At 45.3% G+C, this 7,500-nt stretch overlaps 1 protein-coding gene across 2 annotated transcripts in view; it reads left to right on the top strand.

Moving 5' to 3' along the window:
* The window catches only part of LOC130187965 (protein PTHB1-like), a 184,934-nt gene that overhangs the window by 16,103 nt on the left and 161,331 nt on the right, over window positions 1-7,500 (top strand). The window lies entirely within an intron of this gene.

The raw sequence follows: 7,500 nt of genomic DNA, 5'->3' as shown, positions 1-7,500 counted from the left end.
CACACACACACACACACACACACACTCCTTCACACACACCTTACGGATCATTTAGCCTCGGACAAAGTTTATAGAGGACCTTCTGACGAGATCATCAATTACTCTCCTCCTCCCTCCCTCCACCCTCCTCCCTCCCTCCTCCCTCCTCCCTCCACCCTCCACCCTTCTCCCTCCCTCCACCCTCCTCCCTTCCTTCCTTCTCTGTTTCCTCCAGACGTTTCTGTCTACTTATGTTGTACATGTGCAACAATAACCTTGAGGAGCAGTTTGAATGAAGTTATTTAATATTCCATTCATTTTGATTCATGCAGCAAACTGACAACAAATATATATATTGGTATTTTATTATATAAATTATATATATTTATATTTGTAAAAGAGAGCCCGACGGATAATTTAGGCCAAATACTATATTTTAAATTATTTAATCACATTTCTTTGGACGATTTATTTCTTCTTCTTTAAATATATATATTTATATATAAAGAATAAATATGTATACATAGTTACACATATTTATTTATATATATATATTCTTTATATGTATACTATATATACAAAGAATTAATAAATATGTATTTTAAGAATATATATATATATATATAATGAAAGAATAAATCGTCCAAAATAATTTCAATATAGAATTTGGCCTAAAATATCACACACACAAAATTATTCTATGAGTTAATTATGAATATAAAAACTACCATAGCCCTCGTCTTCCCTGCCCACCTTCATCAGGTATGAATTTAGAAGTAAAGATGAAGTCCTCATCCTGATGCACCTTCAGCCAGTGATGTCACCGAGGTTTAAAGAAACACGCAACTTGTGATGTCCCGGTGTTATTAGTGGGAGGAGCTAAGATGACATCACCTTTCTTCATGCTTTGATTGGTCCACTGTTATTCAGAAGGAATACTACAACTAATAATGTGTGTGTGTGTGTGTGTGAGTGTGTGTGTGAGTGTGTGTGTGAGTGAGAGAGAAAACAGAGGTCTATAAAACTTAAAAGGCCTGTTTAAAGTCATTCCAGTGATTACAGTAATTTTGTACAAGGTTCAGTAGAAGAGAACTGAATCAATTAATTGTGTGTGTGTGTGTGTGTGTGTGTGTGTGTGTGTGAGGGGCGGGTGTTTGTGTTTATGTTTCCTTGTCGGTCTCCTCTCTTTTGGTCGGCTGCCAACATTCACACTCTTACACACACTCACACTCACACACACACACACACACTGGTATACCACACAACAAGCCCAGCTTCATTGGTACAGTGTGTGTGTGAGAGTTTTTTGGGGATATAAAGAACACACATTATTCCACGCTGTTATATATGTTTTACTTTGTTTCATATCATTCATTTTTATTTTTCTATTTAAACGTTTTTACTTTTAATTATTTGTCCAAATACATGAATTAAATGATTAATCCCTGCAGTTCACTGAGGAGTAACTTCAGACGCAGTTCAGTGGACCGAATATTAAATATTAACGGACAGTTCTCGTCTGAAAGACATCTGTAAAGGTCTAATTTCAATAATAAAATATGAAAATAAATTAAATTAATTAAATAACTAACAAAAGGGTCCACAGTGTTATTTATTGATGTTCTCCTTGTGACACACACACACACGTGAATCAGTGAACGCCTCTCAGCCTCTTCCAGGAACCGTGACACGGTAACTCACATAACCAGCTTCACGTCTGATGTTCTTCATATTTATTATTATATTTATATCGGAGTTCCATTAAACTGAGACGATGAAGCACCAGTCTGTTTCTTATTGTCGGAAATTATTAAAAAAATACATCGAAAAGAAATCTCAACATAAAAACACGTATCACGTATTAATCATGTTCTATTATGTTTTATATTTATTATTTATTACCTTTTTAAAGTTGCGTTTACTCTCCAAACAGCTGCTGCAGAGGTGTGAGAGGCTCCACACGGCGCTCTGGGACACGGCGTGTTCTGAGTCGTATTTGATTTAATCCAGGTTATGTGGACATGTTCCTCTAGCTCTCCATCACCTGGCCCTCGATCACTCCCCCATGACATCATTCAGACCAACGGCTACACACACACACACACGCACACACACACACACACACACACACACACACACACACACACACACACACGTGGGTTCTGCTTGTAGCTGTGGTTTGAGGCCTGCAACTATTTTCAACCTAAAGAGAGGGGAGAAGATGGGCTGTGTGTGTGTGTGTGTGTGTGTGTGTGTGTGTGTGTGTGTGTGTGTGTGTGTGTGTGTGTGTGTGTGTGTGTGTGTTGAAGGTGCTTTAGTGCTAAGCAGAGAACAGGCAGGTGTGAAAGCCGATCTACACTGTAGCTGAGAGAGAGAGAGAGAGAGAGAGAGAGAGAGAGAGAGAGAGAGAGGGAGAGAGAGTTTTAACACACAATCACACACACACAATCACACACACACTCACACAATCACACACACACTCACACAACCACACACAATCACACAGAGTTTTTTGGTAGTTTTGGACTCTAGAAGGACTTTTGGGGGTTAATAATTCTACGACTCTTCCGTTCTTCGTGCGTCTCCACGGCTCAAAGTCGTGGTTACCACCCGGTACTTCCTCGTGGTCGAGGTTGAGGCTCCGCCCCCTCACTAACTACTACATGTGTGAACCTCAAGGTCGTCTGGCAGTGAAAACCCGACCGGTGTTCGACGAATATAGAACCCGACCACGGCGGAGAGAGAGAGGAACACGGGGACACGCCGCGGGCGCTACTGCGGCGCCTATTTACAGAGCGCACGCGCACACACACACTCACACACTCACACACACTGCGTGTGAGTGTGTGTGAGTGTCAGGTCATCTAGTTTCTCTGAGTAGCTCCAGAGGTGGGCGATTTCCTCACTTGATGTTGATGTAAGACTGAGGTTAAAACACTCTCTCTGACACACGCAGACACATACACACACATACACACACATACACACACACACACAAACACACACACGCACACATTCCCTGTGAAATTGTAAGACAGCGTTAAAAAAAAATACAAGAAAAAAAAACTAACTCTCCTTAGAAAAACACCTGCCCAATTAAGAGCCAGGCATATCCCATTTCAAACAAGTGTGTGTGTGTGTGTGTGTGTGTGTGTGTGTGTGTGTGTGTGTGTGAGGCCACAGACTGCGCTCTCACCAAAGAGAACAAGATTGGCTTTAGAAAAGGCCAGGATAAATATTAGAGAGGGCTTAGGGTAATCTGCTCACACACTCACACACACACACACACACACACACACACACACACACACACACACACACACACGTAGACGCACTGGGGGAGATGGAGACACACACACACATTCTCAGACACCTTAAGGTAGACATGATGGCAGACACACACACACACACACACACACACACGGCGTGTGAAGTGCCTGTCGAGTGAAAGCTCCGTGAAACTGGACACAATCCTCGAGGAGGAGAGGAAAGGAGGGACGGAAGGAGAAGAAGGAAAGGAGAGAGGAGGAAGGAAGGCTGCATAGAAAGGAGGGTGAGGAGGAGACAGGAAACGGGACATGTAGAGGGGAAGGAGGAATGAGTCGACTGTGGGTGAGTGGGTAGCAGGTCCGTCTTTCAATCAGGGGGTTGGAGGTTCAATCCCCTAGTCGATGTGTCCTTGAGCAAGGCACTTCACCCTGAGTGTCTCCCTGTAGCTGCTCTACAGTGAATGAATGTAAGTCGCTTTGGATAAAAGCGTCAGCTAAATGACATGTAATGTCATGTAAAAAGGAAGAGGGGAGGAGAGGAATGAGGAAAGGGGGACGAGGAGGAGACATCAAGGTGGGAGGAGGAGAGACGAGGCGTCCAATTAATCAAGAGCCCTAAATCCAGACTGATCCGGGGACTAGCAGGGATTACATCACACACAGACACACACACACACATACAGACACACACACACACACACACACACACACACACACACACACACACACACAGACACACACATACACAGACACACACACAGACACACACACACACACACACACACACACACACACACACAGACACACACACAGACACAGACACACACACATACACAGACAGACACATACACAGACACACACACAGACACACACACACATACACAGACACACACACAGACACTACACAGACACACACTCACACACAGACATACAGACACACACACACACACACACTACACATACATAGACACACACACACACACTCACACACACACACTCACACACATACACACACACAGACACAGACACACTACACACACAAACACACACACACACATAGACACACACACACAGACACACTCACAAACACACACACACACACACAGACACAGACACACACACACACACACAGACACACACACAGACACACTCACACACACACACACAGACACACACACACACAGACACACACACACACACACACACACACACACACACACACACACACACAGACACACACACACACACACACACACACACTCACACACACACACACACACACACATACACAGACACACACACAGACACACTCACACACACACACACACACTCACACACTTGTAAACCACATGTTCAACTCTATATTTCTGATTCTATTTGCGTCTCTTCTCAAATTTGACTGGTGGAGAAACTTATTCTATTTTAATATAATATATTGTCGCATATACATAACATATATATATATGTATATATATTTATATATACATATATATACACTACCATTCAAAAGTTTGGGATCACCCAGACAATTTCGTGTCTTCCATGAAAAGGAACAGACTCAAGGAACAGACTCATGGAACAGACTCATGGAACAGACTCAAGGACCAGACTCGAGGACCAGACTCAAGGACCAGACTCAAGGACCAGACTCAAGGAACAGAGTCAAGGACCAGACTCAAGGAACAGACTCCAGGAACAGACTCAAGGACCAGACTCAAGGAACAGACTCAAGGACCAGACTCAAGGACCAGACTCAAGGAACAGAGTCAAGGACCAGACTCAAGGAACAGACTCCAGGAACAGACTCAAGGAACAGAGTCAAGGAACAGACTCAAGGAACAGACTCATGGAACAGACTCAAGGAACAGAGTCAAGGACCAGACTCAAGGACCAGACTCAAGGACCAGACTCAAGGAACAGACTCCAGGAACAGACTCATGGAACAGACTCAAGGAACAGACTCAAGGACCAGACTCAAGGAACAGACTCCAGGAACAGACTCATGGAACAGACTCAAGGACCAGACTCAAGGAACAGATTCAAGGACCAGACTCAAGGACCAGACTCAAGGAACAGACTCAAGGAACAGACTCAAGGAACAGACTCATGGAACAGACTCCAGGAACAGACTCATGGAACAGACTCAAGGACCAGACTCAAGGACCAGACTCAAGGAACAGACTCCAGGAACAGACTCCAGGAACAGACTCATGGAACAGACTCAAGGAACAGACTCAAGGAACAGACTCCAGGAACAGACTCATGGAACAGACTCAAGGAACAGACTCAAGGAACAGACTCAAGGAACAGACTCAAGGAACAGACTCAAGGAACAGACTCAAGGACCAGACTCCAGGAACAGACTCAAGGAACAGACTCAAGGACCAGACTCAAGGAACAGACTCAAGGAACAGACTCAAGGACCAGACTCAAGGAACAGACTCATGGAACAGACTCAAGGAACAGACTCAAGGACCAGACTCAAGGAACAGACTCATGGAACAGACTCAAGGAACAGACTCCAGGAACAGACTCAAGGAACAGACTCAAGGAACAGACTCATGGAACAGACTCAAGGAACAGACTCAAGGAACAGACTCCAGACTCCAGGAACAGACTCCAGACTCTAGGAACAGACTCCAGACTCCAGGAACAGACTCCAGACTCCAGGAACAGACTCCAGGAACAGACTCAAGGAACAGACTCATGGAACAGACTCAAGGAACAGACTCATGGAACAGACTCAAGGAACAGACTCCAGGAACAGACTCAAGGAACAGACTCAAGGAACAGACTCATGGAACAGACTCAAGGAACAGACTCATGGAACAGACTCAAGGAACAGACTCCAGGAACAGACTCGAGGACCAGACTCAAGGAACAGACTCAAGGAACAGACTCAAGGAACAGACTCATGGAACAGACTCGAGGACCAGACTCATGGAACAGACTCCAGGAACAGACTCGAGGACCAGACTCGAGGAACAGACTCAAGGAACAGACTCGAGGACCAGACTCGAGGAACAGACTCTAGGAACAGACTCCAGGAACAGACTCCAGGAACAGACTCCAGGAACAGACTCCAGGAACAGACTCCAGACTCCAGGAACAGACTCCAGACTCTAGGAACAGACTCCAGGAACAGACTCCAGGAACAGACTCATGGAACACTCAAGGACCAGACTCAAGGAACAGACTCATGGAACACTCAAGGACCAGACTCAAGGAACAGACTCATGGAACAGACTCAAGGAACAGACTCAAGGAACAGACTCAAGGAACAGACTCCAGGAACAGACTCCAGGAACAGACTCATGGAACAGACTCATGGAACAGACTCAAGGAACAGACTCCAGGAACAGACTCAAGGACCAGACTCTAGGAACAGACTCATGGAACAGACTCAAGGAACAGACTCAAGGAACAGACTCAAGGAACAGACTCATGGAACAGACTCATGGAACAGACTCAAGGAACAGACTCAAGGAACAGACTCAAGGACCAGACTCAAGGAACAGACTCAAGGAACAGACTCATGGAACAGACTCAAGGACCAGACTCATGGAACACTCAAGGACCAGACTCAAGGAACAGACTCATGGAACAGACTCAAGGAACAGACTCAAGGAACAGACTCAAGGACCAGACTCAAGGACCACACTCAAGGACCAGACTCAAGGAACAGACTCATGGAACAGACTCGAGGAACAGACTCGAGGAACAGACTCAAGGAACAGACTCATGGAACAGACTCAAGGAACAGACTCATGGAACAGACTCATGGAACAGACTCAAGGAACAGACTCATGGAACAGACTCATGGAACAGACTCATGGAACAGACTCAAGGACCAGACTCAAGGAACAGACTCATGGAACAGACTCAAGGAACAGACTCATGGAACAGACTCAAGGAACAGACTCATGGAACACTCAAGGACCAGACCCCCGGGGCGACCGGAGGCCCGGGTGTTAATCCCAGGCTGGGTGTCACTGCGGTGGGCCATGCTCTGTAATTTAGTCCCCTGCACCGTCTGGGGCCTCCGGGGCCGACTCGGGACCACCCGGCAAAACTGCAGCAACTGTGTGTGTGGGTCAGTTTGTGTGTGTGTGTGTATAAATTAATGAATATGGCTCTTTTTTAAGCTCTGAAAGTAAATTTTCGTCTTTAGTTCTGCCTCACAGACATAGTGGTTCTGTCAGGTTCTGTTCCTCTCCGTCACGTTAAGGACTAACGGGCTGAAGAGCTCACA

Source organism: Pseudoliparis swirei, chromosome 22 (assembly GCF_029220125.1).
Source record: "Pseudoliparis swirei isolate HS2019 ecotype Mariana Trench chromosome 22, NWPU_hadal_v1, whole genome shotgun sequence".
In the NCBI taxonomy this organism is placed as follows: Eukaryota; Metazoa; Chordata; class Actinopteri; order Perciformes; family Liparidae; genus Pseudoliparis; species Pseudoliparis swirei.
Note: the sequence above shows the minus strand (reverse complement) of the source record. Positions and strands in the feature narration are given on the sequence as shown.